This window comes from Cervus canadensis, chromosome 18 (assembly GCF_019320065.1).
Source record: "Cervus canadensis isolate Bull #8, Minnesota chromosome 18, ASM1932006v1, whole genome shotgun sequence".
NCBI classification, from domain to species: domain Eukaryota; kingdom Metazoa; phylum Chordata; class Mammalia; order Artiodactyla; family Cervidae; genus Cervus; species Cervus canadensis.
In genome coordinates, this window is record NC_057403.1 from 21,646,576 (window position 1) to 21,664,796 (window position 18,221).

Sequence of the window (18,221 nt, forward strand, 5' to 3'; positions counted from 1 at the left end):
GTGGGTGCTCAGGTAAGCTCTGATCTAGCCTCCAGTTCTGACCTTCACTATTTGTTGTTGTTCAGTTACTAAGTCATGTCCGACTCTTTGCAACCCATGGACCGCAGCATGCCAGGCTTCCCTGTCCTCCACTGTCTCCCAGAGTTTGCTCAAACTCATGTTCATTGAGTCAATGATGCCATCTAACCATCTCATCCTCTGTCGTCCCCTTCTCCTCTTGCCTTCAATCTTTCCCAGCATCAAGGTCTTTTCTAATGAGTCTGTTCTTTGCATCAGGTGGCCAAAGTATTGGAGTTTCAGCTTTAGCATCAGTCCTTCCAATGAATATTCAGGGTCAATTTCCTTTAGGATTGACTGGTTTGATCTCCTTGCAGTCCAAAGGACTCTCAAGAGTCTTCTCCAGCACCAGACCAGCCCTAAACATGTAAATGAATAAAAAGCATAATGTGTGAAGCACAGTTGTGTCCAACTCTTTTGCAATCCAGGAACTGTAGCCCACCAGGCTCCTCTGTCCATGGAATTTTCCAAACAAGAATACTGGAGTGGGTTGCCATTTCCTCCTCCAGGGGATCTTCCTGACCCAGGGATCGAACCTGCATCTCCCTCATTGGCAGGCAGATTCTTTACTGCTGAATCACCTGGGAACCACCTGACTTTCACTGTGCCTCCAACCTAATCCCTAATTCTTCAGAGAGATGGCAATGCTGACCAAGGAACACAGAATTAGATGCAGAGCAACATCCCTGTGAGTTCACTTGTCCAGTTTCTAACACAGCTGTGTTTGTCCTGAGTCAGTGCGGCTGACCATGTTTCCCAAAGATGGTTGCAACATCCCCTCCACTCCCGTCCCCCACACTCTGGTCCTCCTCCATGCGCACGTCCCTCAAAACTGCAAGGGCTTATGACCTTTTAGACCAATGGAGTGACAGAAGCAACACCACGTGACTTCCAAGGTTAGGCCATAAAAGAGATGCACCTTCTGCCCTACTTGCTGGAATATTGGCTCTTGAGCCTCTGGTGGCTTCATAAGCTGACTGAAGGCGCTGAGGCTGCCTGCTGGGAGGAAGCTCAAACTGTCCTATCCAGGGAGAGGCCACACAGAGATGCCCTGACGCTACCTGAAGAGGGACGAAGGCCTGACCAGCACGTGGGTGTGTTAGCTCTCCTTCTGTGACAGCCCTAGCCGCAGTTTCACCGTATCCGCTTTAGAGCCAGAACTGCCAGCTGACTGTTTCCCAAATTCTTGACTTGCAGAGACCTGAAGAGATAATAAAATTCTCTTGTGGCCTCAAGTCGCTAATTATTGGGGGTGATTTGCTGTAGAGCAATAGGTAACTGCAACAGTCACAGACACGGGCGCTGACACTCCAGTTCTTTATATTAGACAGGCAGTCTCAAGCCGGCTGCATCCATCGGTGGTTGAATGTTTGGCTGAAATAAACTGTGAACCACTCTGGTCTTGGTTTCTAGATATTGCTCCCCCTAAAAGGAACCAGACTCCTCGGGAAAGTAGCTGCTTCTGGGTGTGGGACAGGACAAATACAAAGTAAGCCTGGGACATTTTTTTTTTTTTCCGCCACAAAGGCAAGAAAGTACTCAAATACTAGTGGGGCCAGTTCCAAGGGACCCAGGAGCCAACTTGAAGGGGTTCTCATTGGCAGAAGTTGGGACAGTTGGAGGAATGACATGATGTTGGTAGTGTGTGTGTGTGTGTGTGTGTGTGTGTGTATGAAGTAGTTCACAGTTTCAACATTAGATTTGTGCTATGTTTTTAGAGTTGACATATCTATGTGAAGCTGGGGTTTTGGCAGTTCTGTGATTAACAGCCAGCACTGCCCTGAAAATCTTTGTGGGACTGGAAATGAGGGTCGTGGTGTCTAATCTGATTCTGAAGTTTGAGAGGTTGTGCAAGTGCCCAACAGTTGCACACATCCTGTTAGTAAGCAGTTAGGATGAAACAAAATGTTTTCTCTTTTGATTTATGTGCATTACTTTTTCCATTGGTGCTAACTCTTACATCGTAAGGATCTAACTACTTAATAAATGGAAGAGTTAGGTATTCCTTTAGGGTCTTGAGGAATACCATGAAAAAATTACTGAGGCACTAAAGGTACTGTGAAATGAGGATGTTTCAGAACCTCTGCTCCAGACTTAATTTCCATCCTATAGAAAATAGGATTGAGGAACAAGTCAAAAGACACTATGAAGAAATAATCAGACAAATTCAGAAGGTAGAGCACTGACAAGGTTATTGGCCTGGTCTCTTTGAAAAGTCAGTGTCATGAGGGAGCAAAAAAAGGGTGGAGTAGCAGCTTTAGACTAAAACATATTAATGAGACATCACCTGTACTCAGTCCCTGGAGTCGTGTCTGGCTCTTTGTGGCCGTATGAACTGTAGCCTCCCAGGCTCCTCTGTCCATGGGATGCTCCAGGCAAGAGTACTGGAGTGAGTTGTCATGCCCTCCTCCAGTGGATCTTTCTGACGCAGGGATCAAACCTACGTCTCCTGTGTCTTCTGCATTGCAGGCGGATTCTTTACTGCTGAGAACGGGGGCGGGGGGGGGAGCCCCCAAACCAGGTGCACTTGTGTAGCGCTTGCTTGGATCCCTGTTTGAAAGACACTCTATGGGCAATTGGGAAAATGGAACTTAAACCTGATCTTAAAAACATTAGGGAATTAATGTTAGTCTTCTCTAGTGTGATAATATGATATTGTGATTATGTAGGAGAATGTTTTTACTCTTAGGAGATTCATGCTGGAATATTTACACCTGCAACTTAACTTTTAAAAAGTCGACATTTGAAATGTTAACAATTGTGGAACTGAAATGATGGGTGTGTGAAAGCTCATTGAAATTTGCTTTTCAATTTTCTATATATTTGACATTTTTCATACAAAATCAGGAGGGGGCAGGCCACTGAGAGAAGTAACATTTAGGGTAGTTGTTATTTGCTATGAACCCCTTTCCCCTCCTGCATAAATATTAATAATTTTTGCCTCCACATTCAAGATATCTCTCATCTCAAATAAAAATCACCCCAAAGTTCCTTTTTTTTCCTTTTCTCTTTCTTTCTTTCCTTTTATGGGCAGAGAAAGCTTTATTGCAGGGCCAAGCAGGGGACGGGTAATCCTCTCTCAAAAAACCTGAACTCCTGGGACTTCCCTGGTGGTCCAGAGGTTAAGAATTCACCTTGCAATACAAGGGACACAAGTTCGATTCCTGGTAGAAGAACTAAGATTCCCCATGCCATGGAGCAGCTAAGCCTGAGCACCGAAACGGATCCCACATGCCAAAACACAAAGATCCCAAAAGAGGCAGCAAAGATCCCGAAAACCCTGTCTGCCCCGACTAAGACCCAACAACGCCAAGTAAATATTAAAAAACAAAAGTAAAAACCCCTGAACTCCCAAAGTTTCTGCCTTTGAGAACACATCTCCCAGCACCTCATTTTTTGTTCTTTTCAGCAAAACTCCTGAGACAATTGTGGGCTTCCCTAGTGGCTCAGATGGTAAAGAAGATATCTGCCTGCGATACAGGAGACCTGGGTTCGATCCCTGGGTCAGGAAGAGCCCCTAGAGAAGGGAATGGTAACCCACTCCAGCATTCTTGCTTGGAGAATCCCGCGGACAGAGGAGCCTGGTGGGCTACAGTCCATGGGGTTGCTAAGAGTTGGACAGGACCAAGCGGCTAACACTGTCACTCTCTGAGACAATGGGAAGACTCACTATCTCTACTTCTTCCTGTTCTCTCTTCAAACACAGCTGGGTTTCTGCCCCCGCCCCCACTCCCCACTCAGCTAAGCTGCCCTTGTCAAGGTCACCAAAGACCTCCATGTTGCAAATCTGTGGGCTCCTTCTAGACCCACATCTTACTCATCCACTTGCCAGCACTTAACAGAGCACCTCCTTGAAACCACTTCTTCTTTTGGCCCGAGTGTGGTCTTAGCCATACCCTCCACTTTCTTTTCCCCACCAGACTCCTTTGAGGGTCTCTGGATGTGGGAGGAGAGCTTCGGGGGCCAGGCTCTGTGTTCTGTTCTCTCCGGGGTGATCTCACCCAGCTCTCAGCTTTAAACCCAGTCAGTTGGTGATGCCCCCGTGGGTCTCCAGCCCTGACTCTCGTCAGGCAAGCTCACAGAGGACCACTGACCTCTCCAATGCAGCTTTCCACTCCCACCCCACCCCACACACCAGCTTTGCTTCCCGTCTTCCTTATCTCAGTAAATTGTATTTACCTTCCACCGAGTTGTTGAAAAAAGGATGTAGAGGGGACGTCCCTGGTGGTCCAGTGGCTAAGACTCTGAGCTCCCAATGCAAGGGGGCCTGGGTTCAATCCCTGGTCAGGGAACTAGATTCCACATGCCACACCCAAGACCTGGAACAGCCAAAATAAGTGAATACAGATTCTTTAAAAAGAATGTAGAAATTTTTCTCAGTGGGGCTCTTTTCTTCACCTGTAAACCCAACCCATCCAGTCCTGTGGCTCTTCCTCTAAAGAGGCTGCAGACTGTCCCTTCTTTCCATCTCTTCTGCCAGCGTGGTACCAAAACCAACACCCCCTCTCTCATGCCTGGCTCCAGGCCTCTTCACTAGACCGACTGTGGCCACTCCTGTCTCCCTACAACCTGTTCTCCACAGAGTGATCTTGTTAAAGTGTAAATTAGATCATGGTACCCTCAGCTTGACACTCTGAAGACTTGCACTCTGCTTCGAGATAAAACTGCAGTCTACAATGCCCCCTTGTCTATTTTCTTCATAGAATGTATTGATAACTGAACTTTTCTTCATTGTTTGTTTACCTGCTGTTCACTGACTGTCTTCCTTCCCTAGAAGGTAGACTCCTTGAGGACACAGACCCGGTCTAGCCTCAGTGACTATTATATCCCCAGTGTCTAAAATGTGTCAGATAAAGTGTCTATTTTCATTACATTTGTTGAATATAATACATAATCCATCCAGTCTTCTGAGTAGTACACAAATGATTTTCTTGAAACAAAACCATCCCTCAACATAACAAAACGTGAACTGTGTTTGCTGCGTCTACTATGCGTTAGACAGGCACTTATGTTATCGCTTCTATAATCCTTCCCCAAATCACTCAAGGAAGATGCTATTATCTCTCCCCCACGTTTTACAGAGAAGACTCAAGTTCATAGAGGTGAATGCTGATACAAGACCCCACAGTGAAGAAGCGTTAGATTTGGACTTCAGATCTGCTCTTTTTGAATCCAAAGCCCATGTTCTTCCTTCTCTGCCATGTTGTCTGGGACTTGACTGAATCACAGTTTCTTTTCATTATAAATCTAATACACTGGGAATTCCTGCTTATGGCCATGATGGGTTAACTGGTACCAGAACTGCCCTCCCAGGACAAAACTGGACAAAACACATGAGGCCACTATGTTCGGGCATGACTGACTCAATGGGCTTGTATTTGAGCAGGCTCTGGAAGATAGAGAAGGACAGGGAAGCCTGGCATGCTGCGGCCCATGGGGTCACAAAGTCGGACACAACTGAGCGACTGAAAACAGCATTTTTAGGCGTTGAGCAGATGGGAAGAGAACTCTGGTCCTATCACCTCTGCTACAACAAGATAATTTCACTCTTAGGTATTCAGCCCAAAGAAATGGAAATACGGATCCACACGTTCCACACAAAGCTCAGATAAACGACTTCCCTGGCGGGTCTCGTGGTTAAGACTCCAAGCCTCCACTGAAGGAAGTGTAGATTCCATCCCTGGTCAGAGAACTAAGATCCTTCATGCCTCGCGGTGTGGCCAAAATAAATAAATAAATAAAAGAAACGACTTCAAAAAAAAAAAAGGGCTTAGATAAATCTGTTTGAAGCATCTTTGTTAATAATAACATAAAACTGGAAATAACCCAGTTATTTTTTATCAACAATGGAACTTCTATCAACTTTTATCAACAATGGAACAGATACGCTAATTGTAGTATATTCATAAAATAGAATACTCTTTAGCAACACAAAGGAATAAACTATCGACAGATTCAATAACATGGATGAATCTCATAGATGTTATGTTAAGCAAGAAAAAAATAAACCAGACACAGAGAGTACATACTGTGTGATTTTATTTGCTCAGAGTTCAGGAAAAGGCAGAATTACTCTTCAGTAATAGAAATTGGAATAGTAGTTTCCTATGGGGGTTGGGGATTCCTTGGAAGGGAACTTTCTGTGTTGATGGAAAAGTTCTGTCATTCTGAATGAGGTGTTGGTTATGTTTGTACAGATTTGTCAAAACTCATGGAATTGTAAACTGAGCATCTGTGCATTTCACTGTATGTAAATTGTTCCTCAAAATAATTGATATAAAATGATAATAATTGATATAAAATATATAATCAACAAGGACCTAAAATATGGGCCTCCCCCGTGGCTCAGCAGTAGAGAATCCATCTGCCCATGCAGAAGATGAGGGTTCAATCCCTGGGTCCGGAAGATCCCCTGGATCTCCTGGAGAAGGAAATGGCAACCCATTCAAATAGTCTTGCTTGGGAAATCCCATGGACAGAGGAGCCTGGTAGGATATAGTCTGTGGGGTCATAATGAGTCAGGCATAACAAGGGAAAAGAATCTGAAAAAGAATCTATCTATCTATCGATCTATAACTAAGTTACTGTACTGAACACCCGAAACTGACACATTGTAAATCATCTATGCTTCAACCAAAATATATATAAATAATTCATTGGCTTCTACCTCATATAATTTACAAAAATTACATCTAGACTGGTTATATATGTGAACCTAAGAGGTAACACAAAAGAGCTTTTTTTTAAATTTTATTTTTTAATACCACTTGTCACTATACTGCGTTGCTTTTTAAAAGCGTATTTATTTTATTTTTGTTGCTTATTTGGCCATGTCAGGTCCCAGTTGCGGCATGTGGGATCTAATTCCCTGACCAGAGATTGAACCCGACTCCCTCTGCACTGGGAGTGTGGAGCCTCAGCCGCTGGACCAGCAGGGAAGAGGCAAAAAGAACCTATGGGGTTTGAGGTCAGGATAGCGAGTGCTCTTTGAGGGCGGGTGGTGCCTGACCGGGAGAATGAGAGGGCTTCTGGGGGCCTGGAAGTGCTCTTTCTTAATCTGGCAGCTGAGCACATGGACGTGTGCACCTTGCAGAAACTGACTGAGTTGGACACATATCACGTATGTCTTTTTCTCTGTGTATACTGCAGATATTTAAAGGTTTACTTTTTAAAGTATTATTTATTTATTGTATTTTTTACTGTGCTGGGTCTTCGTTGCTGCGCTGGCTTTCTCTACAGGCTTGTCGTTGCATTGGCTTCTCTTGTTGCTGATCACAGGCTCTAGGACACTTGGGCTTCGTTAGTTGCGGCTCCTGGGCTCCAGAGCACAGGCTCAGTAGTCGTGGCACAACAGCTTAGCTGCTCCGTGGCCTGTGGGACCTTCCCGGACCAGGGGCCGAACCTGTGTCTCCTGCATTGGCAGGCAGATTCTTTACCACTGAGCCACCAGGGAAACCCTATAATACATATATTTAAAAGGTTTACTTTTCAAAGTAAACTAACTCACGACTGTATGAGTTTTCTATTGCGGCTGTAACAAACTACCATAAACTTAGTGGCTTGAAAGACACAGATTTATTCTCTCACAGTTCTGGAAACCAGGAGCCTCAAATCGGTCTCGCTGGGCTAGAATCAAGGTGTGTTCCTTCCAGAGGCTGAAGGGAGAGTCTGTTCCATAGCCCTTTGCAGCTTCCAGAGGCGTCTGTATCCCTTGGCTTGTGGCCCCACCCTTGGCTTCTGTTGTCACATCACCTTCTGTGACTCTGATCCTCCAGCTTCCTCTTACAAGTCCCCTTGTGACCACACTGGGCCCCACTGGATAATCTAGGATATGCTCTGCTTTTCTAATCTGTATTCATTTATTTGGCTGCACCAGGTCCTAGCTGTGGCATGTGGGATCTTTAGTTGGGGCAAGTGAACTCTAAGTTGCATCATGTGGGATCTGATTCCCTGACCAGGGATCGAACCCTGGTCCCCTGCATTGGGAATGTGAAATTTTAGCCACTGGACCACAGGTGAAGTCCCTCTTCTCTTTTTCAAGATCCTTAACTTCGTTATTGGAGTAGGAAATGGCAACCCATGCCAGCATTCTTGCCTGGTAAATTCCAGGGACAGAGGAGCCCGGCGGGCTACAGTCCATGGGGTCGCAAAGAGTCAGATATGACTGAACAACTGAGCATGACTTCATCATATCTGCAAAGTCCCTTTTGCTACATAAATCCAGGGATTAGGATGTGGGCATCTTTATACTCTCTGCCACGACGAGCATGAGAGCGCGGGGGGAGAACAGAGAATTATACATTAAAACAAAATGTCCACCATCCAAATCACGGCTTAACAGTTTGATGCATTTCCACTTAGTCTTTAGAAGCATAGTTATCTTCATACTTCACATAAAATGTGAGCATTCTGCTTTTGTTCACTGAACATTGCCTCACCAGCATTTCCATGCTAATACATATTCTTCTAAATGTCATTTTAAATGGCTGTGTAATATTCTATCGAGTGGATGCAGTAGAGTTAACCATTTCCTTCTGGTTGGGTATGCTGGTAATTTCATTTTTAAAATACCATTATAAACAACATCATGATGAACCTCTTTGTATATGAGTCTCTTGACTTGCAGGTGGATCCTCAGGCTGTGAGAGCGTGAACATTTTTCCTGAACTGACATCTAGTGCCAACTTGCTTTCCGAAAGGGTGGTGGCAATTTACATTCCAACACCGAGGAGTATGGGCATGAATATCTGTTTTGCTGTACGCTCACCAGCATTCAGTAGAACCTTAAAATTTTTTTTTTGCTCATCTGATGGGCAAAAAATAACAACCCACAAAGTTGTTTTAAAGCTATGCCCTTGGGTTTTATCAGAAGGAACAAAACAGTTAATGTGAAAAGTCATTTTGCCTCTTGCTGCAGTTTTCTTAATCACCCAGTAATTCAACTCCTAGGGAATTATATTAAAGAAATAATCAGGGAAGGAGGTTTAAGAGGGAGGGGACATGTGTATACCTATGGCTGATTCATGTTGATATACGGCAGAAACCATCACAATCTTGTAAAGTAATTATCCTCCAATTAAAAATAAAACAAAAGACTCTAAAAAAAGAAGAAATAATCAGAGAAGTAGACAAAAATACTCATGCAAAGATGTGTATCATAGCATCATTTGTAAAAAAATTTGGAAGCTTAAATGTTAAAAATTAGTAGAGGATGTGTGATCCAGGATACTGTACCTGTATCCTGTTGTTTTCATTCTGAATCACTCTTGCCATATCTATTTATTAATCATTCATTCAGTCATCTCATACATGGACTAAGTTCTGTGCGGTCGACTGGGGATACAGTGATGAATGAAAGGTCAGGGAACAAAAAGCTGCCCTCGTGAAGCTTACAGTGTTGTCGAGGTGAGAAACCTACTTCACTGAAGTTGAAATGGAGACCATCTGTGCTTTTACAAATCCAACTTCCAAGCCTCTAGTTAATCTGCTTGTTTATTACTCCCTGGGCTAGACTGCAGTCTCCTTGAGGGAGTGTAGTGGGTCTCTGCTGTCTTGTCAGCCTGGCGAGGAGTTCTTCCTCTTTCTAGTAATAGCAATGTAATTTCCACTGGGAACTCTCCCTTGTTCTACATTCATTCTATGGGATTTCAGTGGCATTAACCCTTCCTAGGTATTAGGAGAAGGTGCATGACCTAGGAGCTTCCTTGATGGCTCAGATAGTAAAGAATTGGCAATGCAGGAGACCCAGGTTCATTCCCTGGGTTGGGGAGATCCCCTGGAGAAGGAAATGGCAAGCCACTCCAGTATTCCTGCCTGGAGAATCCCATCAACAGAGGAGCCTGGTGGGCTACGGTCCATTGGGTCACAAAGACTCAAACAGCACTAAAGCAACTGAGCACACGCACACGCATGACCTAGGTCTGGTGTCTCCCAATCCCGAGACCTTTTCTGGGGTTACTTGGCTCGATCCTGGGCTGGGTTAGCTGGTAGAAATGAAACCTAGAAGTGCCAGTGACCATCCTGCTTCCCTTGGGTTCGCTGCACAGGCTTGGGCAATTGGAGCCCTTCACACGTTCAGCCTCTGCTTCTCTTGCCAAACCTATGTCCTGGGTTCAAGACTGTGCCAGCTGGATGGAAGGGCTGCCGTTTTGAAATGACCTACCCAGAGTTAGTGGCTTTTTGGTAATCTGTCCATCCCAGGAGCCTTTTATTGTTGTTGTTGTTGTTTTGTAATTTCCCCATACAACATCTGGTGACCCTGCCCTACTGGAGAGGAAGCTGCCTGAGAATGAAGCCACAGAGAGGAAAGCAGACGGGAGAAAAGGGGAGTCACACTCCCAACAGTGATGTCTGAGTGCCTGATCCAGCCATTCCTGATGCTGGAACTAGTCTTGAACTTTCCAGTTACATGAACCAAGAAATGCACACTCTCTCTCCATTTTATTTTATGTTTTTGCTTAAACCAGTTTTCACTGAGGTTCAATTACTTTCAAGTGTGACAGAAGTGATGGGTATTGTGAGGGACTTCCTGCTATCTTTTCTCATACAGCTCAGCATGCTCTCATTTCCCCTCCATGGGTTGTCAGCTTACTTAACTCTGAAATGAAAGAGCTGGGACTTCCCTGGTGGTCTAGTGGTTAGGACTCTGAGCTTCCACTGCAGGGGGCATGGATTTGATCCCTGGCCGGGGAACTAAGATCCCAAATGCTGTGCGGTATGGCCAATAAATAAAATAAACAAAATGAAAGAGTCTAATCAGTGGCCCTTCATGTTTCAATGCTGATCATATATACTCGACTTGAGAGAAATCTTGTTGCAGAGGAACTAGGGAAGGCAGAGTTTATCGACCCCACTCCACACTGCTGAAATAATGGCAGCTGGGGGCGATTAAGCGATTGTTCAAAATCACATAAAACAGGCACACACAGCTCCTGGGGTTCAGACCTTGGGCTACACGGCTCCGTGTCCTGTGCTCCATTGACAGGTGTGGAAGCTGAGATCGGTACAAAGGAAGCAACTTTAAAATCACAGAGAATGGCAAGAGGATTAATTAGTGGCAGGCTCTCTCTTTTTTTCTCTGTAAATGAGAAGTTCTTTATTGACAAAGGAAAAAAGGTACCTACACAATAGAGAAATCTGCAGGGCACCATTTTTTTAAAAAAACTTCTTACTTTGTTTTGGAGCATAGCCAATGAACAATGTTGTGATAGTTTCAGGTGGATAGCAAAGAGACTCAGCCATCCATATACAGATATCCATTCTCCCCCAAACTCCCCTTCCATCCAGGGCAGTGGCAGGCTCTTTTGATCTTCATCCAGTAATTTTTTGGGGGGCTGCTCTGGGTCTCTGTTGTGGTTCGAGAGCTTATCATTGCAGTGGCTTCTCTGGCTGCGGAGCACAGACTCGAGGCCCACAGGTTCCGGAGCTGCAGCGCGTGGTCTCTACAGCGTAGGCTTCAATAGTTACGGGGCATGGGCTTAGTCGCTCTGGGGGATGTGGAATCTTCCCAGCCCAGGGACTGAACCCGGGTACCCTGGTTGGCAGGCAGACTCTTATCCACTGCGTCATCAGGGAAGTCCCTCCACTTGGTGCTTTTGCCTCTGCATTGTGCTGCCCCGTGGCCGGGAGCAGCCATAAAGGCATTTTGGGAAAAAGAAAGTCAACATACATTTCTCCCACAGGGCTCACCAAAACTTAGTTGACTGGTGTATAAGTGTTGATAGGATGTGGAAAGCCCTCTGTCCTAGGCTTGCAGAAGTGAAAACTGGTGTCACACTATCTCCACACCCTTGCCGTGACATCATCCCTGTCCCTTAGCAGTCACGTGACTTGCTTTGGCCAGTGGCTTGTGGGTGGGAACAGTGGTGTGTAAATCTGGGACGTGATTGGCTTAGCTTGCTGCCATTAGTTCTCTGTGACTCTTCTCTGGCCATGAGATTCCTGCTGTAGGTGCTGACCCTCCTTGGCCTGGGCCCTAGGATGAGATACTTGGAGCAGACCTGAGCCAGCCGGACCTGCAGCCCACCGCAGACCAGCCCTAGATAAGCCAGACTCCATCAACCATCACAGGATTATTATTTGAAGTTGCTGAGCTTTTGATACTCACCAAATGGCAGTAGTTGGAAGTTATAGAAAGTGTTTATTTAAAATTAAAATGAATATACTCACATAACCTGATGATTCTGCCTGTCCTTATAGACCCAGAGGAAACACACATGTACCTGAGAAAAAAGATGTTCATGGCAACATTGTAAGAGCAAAGAAACCCAAAATAACCCAAATGTCCAGCAACAGGAGAACGGATAAAGAAACACGAGTTTTTTGGAACACCACTGCGGCTCTTGAAAGAAATGGTACAGAGCTATTTAAATAAAGCTGGATGGATTTCCAAGACATATTGTTGAGTTAAAAAAGCAAGCTGCAGAACAATATGTACAGTATGATCCCATTTATGTTAAAACACACTCACATGCTTGCTCAAAACAATACTACTCATTTACTATACAATACTATGCATACACTATATTACTAGATATATGCACACACTTATAGACAAAGACCTAGAAGGACTCACCATAAATGGATAACAAAGGTTACTTCCAGGGAAGAAATTGCAATTATAGAGAGGTGATCAAAGGGGACTTGAGCTTGATCTATTACACAGTTTTTAAAAAGCAAGAACACTCTATCTATACATTACTTGTACATTTGAAAAAATAAATAATTTTCTAAAAGGGAAGAAATATATATGAATATATGTACATGGTATACTGTGAATATAAACCTAAGGTTCTATTTTTTAAAATATTACATCTTGGGTTTTTTTTTGGCCAGGCCACCTAGCACATGAAATCTTAGTTCCTTGACTGACCAGGGATCGAACAAACCCTCACTCCCTGCATTGGAGGCATGTGGTCTTAACCACTGGACTGCCTGGAAAGTCCCAAAGTATTTCATATTTAAAAAAAAAAAATTCTCCCCATTCTTTTAAAATAATTATTTATTTATTTATTTTGGCCTTGCTTGTGGCATGTAGGATCTTAGTTCACTGACGAAGGATCTTAGTTCCCTGACCAGGGACTGAACCCGTCCGTGCCCCTGCCTTGGAAGCACAGAGTCTTAAGCACTTGACCACCAGAGAAGTCCCCTCCCTGAGGTTCTATTTTAAATGTCTTTTAGAGGCAGACAGGCCTGATTTCTAATCCCACTTCTGCCACCAGTTGTGTGACACATTACCCCATCACTCTGAACTTCTGTTTTCTCATTTGTAAAATGGGGATATTTGTTTCTCATTTGTAAAATGGGGATATTAAACAGGGCTGTCATAAAAAGTAAATAATAATGTATATAAAGTTCCAAGGATAGTGTCTGAGAGGTAGTATGTATTCATTTCAATGTTAGCTCCCTTCCCGTCCATTTCCCAGCCCTTCCTCACCCTAACCTTGCTTCTAACCCAGCAGCCAGAAAACGATGACTGCTTTCTGGTGCCTCCTTAGCATTTACCCCTGCTGCAGTAGGCATAATGATGGCTTCCCAAAGATGTCCTAATCCCCAGGACCTGTGAATATGTCAGGTTAGATGGTAAATTGGGATGAAGGCTGATGAAGAAATTAAGGTTGCTAATCAGCTGACTTTAAGATAGGGAGACTAAGGAACTTCCCTGATGGGCCAGTGGTTAAGACTTCGGGCTTCAATGACAGAGGGCATGGGTTCAATCCTTGGTTGAGGAACTGCTGCAAGGTGCTACATGCTGCAAGGTGAAGCCAGAAAAGAAAAGAAGACAGGGAGAGTAGCTGAGAGTATTCAGGTGGGTCTAATGTAGTCACATGGGGCTTCCCTGGTGGCTCAGACACTAAAGACTCTGCCTGTAATGTAGGAGACCTGGGTTCAATCCCTGGGTTGGGAAGATCCCCTGGAGAAGGAAGTGGCAACCACTCCACTATTCTTGCTGGAGAATTCCACGGACAGAGGAGCCTGGAGGGCTACAGTCCGTGGGGTTGCAAAGAGTGGGACATGACTGAGTGACTTTCACTTTCAATGTAATCACAAGGTCACTTCCACCAGGAAGGGAGAGCCTGTGTGAAGATGAAGCCAATCAGAGGAAGTCAGGGCTCACCAGAGGCACCCAGATAACATGATGTGAGTGTCTGAACCTGTCCTTGAAGTTTTGGGGGTGGCCATGACTTTTCATTTATATGAGGCAATAACAATCCATCTTCTTTTTTTTCTATTTTTTTTCCCCAGCCAGTCTGAATTGGAGTTCTGTCTTTTGCAAATGAAATAATCCTTTGAGAATCTGATGAACTAGCAACCCTTTCCCTAGAGACAAACACTTGTGGACAAAACTTTGTATACAATTTCAGGGGAACTTTTGACCCCCTGAAGTCTGGCCCCAGGTTATAAAGTCCTGCTTAGTTCTAAACAGACTGCCAGGGAGGCATCAAAAGGAAGAAGACAATCTTCAAGGAGTCCAGGATCCCTCCCTCCATTCCTGGAGAGGAGCTTTGGGTCACAGACAAAGGACTGGATCAAGGAATTGAAGGTGGGAGTTCTCTATACATAAGGTTCTTTGGGATAACTTCAGTCTTAGCTTCTTTGAAGGAAATCTCTCAGCCAGAGGGAAGATACAAGATGGGAGAAGATTCACCATCTCTTGACTCTCCCTCCTGGACTCTTTTTTTCCCCACACTTGGGACAACCAAAGGATCAGAGTGGTACAGTGACTTGCCTGAGATACACAGCAAATACATATAGAAGTCTTGAATTCTGGCCTAGTGAGCTCTCGGCTTCTCGTTCCTCTTAGAGTAAAAGGGAAGCACCTCACTGCGGCCACCAGGCCCTATACAATTTGGCCCCTGCCTCTCTACCTGCATTTTGAGCCTCCCCTCCCCGCTCCTTCACTACGCCCCCTCTGGCTTTTCTGACTTTCTTTCCTTCCCTCAAACATACCAAGCATGCGCTTTCCCCCTGCTCTCCCTTCTGCCTGGAACCAATACTGGATAACGCAAGAGGCAGAACAAGTCCACGTTCAAGGGCCTGCAAAGCATGGGCTCTGTCCTTCAACAAGATTTTTACGGGGCAACATCGGCTCCCAGGCCTTTTCTGGGACAGAGCCCCGCCACACCCCCGACCCCGGTCCACCTGTCAGTCAGCCCCGCCACTCCCGACCCGGATCCATCAGTCTGTCAGGCATCCCCCTTGTGCCTGTCGCCTAACACCTCGCCTCAGGCCCTTCCCCGCCTATTATCGCTCCCTCAAGGTAAAAGAAGACAGAAACACGAGGGCCCGCACACCATCCGCTGCACTGAGAAAGTGCGCGCGACCCGCCAGCGGGCTCGCAGGGGCTCACGCGGGCTCGCCTTGGAGCTTGTGCCCTCCAAGGCTCCGCAACTGGCGACCTCACTCCCCCAGGTTCTGCGCGGCCTTACTGGCGGCCTTCAGCAAGCACGCGCTCGCCGGCGTGGCCCCGCGTTGCTGAGCGCCAGGTGGCGCTCACGCGTCCGAGCTCGGGGACCCAGCCAACCCTACGGGGACTCGTGTTGTCATGGCAACTCTACTCCGTCTAATGGGATACCTGCGCTATTAGGTTGGGTCCGCTGACCTGATTGGATGGCTGTTGAGTTCATTCCTGTATCTGATTGGATGCCAGGTACTCTTGCTCTTTCCTTCCCCTCAGAATCTCTTTCTCCGGGTCGGGTTTCTGGAGATGGAAAGTGGCTTGAGTCGCCAGGGGGCGTGAGGGGCGTCGCACCCGGCATTGGAACTTGGCCCAAGTCAGCTGACCGGATTGACTCCCTCTCAGATACAGCCTCCCATTCCTCCGCCAGAGGGCGCCACAGCGTGCCGGGGGCCTTGGAGGCCTTGGTGACTGGTGACGCCACTGCCAGGCCATTCTTGATTGGTTACATCCCTCCGCTCTGGCCGTCAAGAGAGACCTGGAGAACGGTGTCATAGGCAGAAAGATATTGTGTTCAGGAATAAGGAATGACCTTGGACTCAAATACTTAAGTGTGCAGAGGGCAGTCACCTTTATTATCCTTTCCAACCTCCATAATCGCAAGCAGACGTGCAAACTATTGTTAGAGGGGACGCCCACCTGCAGCTATGGACCCATATAATAGACACCTGTGGTTTTTGCCTGATTGGCATCTGTTCTGTTTAAAAGAGATTAATAGGCTTTTTTTTCCAAAGCAGCTTTAGGTTTACAGGAAAAAATTGAGCTTAATAAAGTACAGAAATTTCCCATATACCCTAATGGGAAACTCTGTACCCTAATTCAACACTCCCTAACACGCCCTCTCCTAATTCCCTTTATTATTAACATCCTGCATTAGTATGGCATATTTATTACAACTGAAGGAAAACACCGTATGAGTCCACTTACATGAGGTACCTAGAGTAGTCAAATTCATGGGGACACATAGTAGAATGGTGGTTGCCAGGGGCTGAGGCAGCGAGGGTGGTGGGGGTGAGTTGTTGTTTAATGAATATAAAACTTCCATTTTTGCAAGATAAAAAAGTTCTGGAGACTGGCCGCACACCAGTGTGAATCTACTGAACACTATTGCACTAAACCTTCAAAAGCGTTTAGATGGTAAACTTTACGTTATGTGTATTTTACCGTAACTTAAAACAACGCACCAATTTTAAGTGTATTCTTCTATGAGTTTTGACAAGTATATACAGTGTATGGCCATCTTCACAATCAAGATATAGAACAGTTTCTGGCTTCCCTGGTGGCTCAGTGGTAAAGGATCTGCTTGCCTTTGGCAGGAGACATGGTTTCAATCCCTGGTCCGGGAAGATCCCACATGCCTCAGAGTAGCTGAGTCCATGCACCATAACTTTGGAGCCCGAGCTCTAGAGCCTATGAGCTGCAACTACTGGGGGGTTGCCCAGAGCCTGTGCTACACAAGAGAAGCCAAGCAATGAGGGGTCCTCGCCCTGCAGCTAGAGAACACAGCTAGCTCTCCACAACTAGAGAAAAGCCCTCAAAGCAATGAAGACCCAGCACAGTCAAATAAATAAAGAAATAAAATTGTTTTTAAAAACTCAGAGCATTCCTTAAAAAAAAAAAAAGGTTGCTCTGTACATGTATATAATCAATCCCCCATCCCCACTCCCTTGGCCTCAGGCAACCCTAATCTGACTTCTATCTTATAGATTAACAGTCCCTACAATTTCATAGAAATGGAATCATACAGTTTGTACTCCTTTCTGCCTGGCTTCTTTCACAAGACTCACTGTTTTTGAGGTTTATCTGTGGTGTTACATATTATCAGTAGGTACTTCTTTTAATTGCTGAGTAGCATTCCATCCTACCAACATACAATTTGCTTACCCATTGTTTAGAAAGTTCCCATTGTTTCTAGTTTTCCAGATTGGGGTTGTGATGAATGAAGTTGTTGTGAATGTTTGTGTGCACATGTGTTCTTACTTCTCATGGGTAAATACTTCAGAATCCCTTTGCTGAGTCACATGGTAAGCTTATGTCTCACTTTATGAAAAACTGATGAGATGTTTTTCCAAAATGGTTGCAGCAAGTTTAATGATGACCCTCAAAATATATTTTCCTAACTCCCCAGAATCTGTGATTGGCACCTTACTTGGAGTCTCTGCAGATGTATAATTGAAGTACGGATATCGAGATGAGATTGTTCAGGATTTAGACTGCTCCTTAAATCCAATGACAGGTATCTTTATAAGAGAAAGGAGGGAAAAAACATACCTGGATGACTGTAACCAACTGATGTTATTCAAAGCAAACTGGTGATAAAAAATTGCCCTGCTTACATTTCCTTACCCTGAAACATCATTTTCCCTTCTAGAACACCTGGTCCTTAATATATTAGGTCATCATGAAAGTGATTATGAAGATCTCTAATGCACAACTATATTCTAATAATACATAATTATTAGCAATTACAGTCAGCATTATTATCCATATTAATAGCTAACATTTGAGTCAGTTGCTATATACCAAATACCACGCTAAGTGTCTCATGTGTATTTTCACTAATCTGCATAACATTCTTGTGAAGTAGGCATTATCATTTCTCTACCTTACAGTTAAAGAAATCAGGGCATGAATAGGTTATCTACTTTGCCCAAAGTCACAGAGATAATATGTGAGGAGAAGGAATTTGAATCTAGGCTCAAATTCA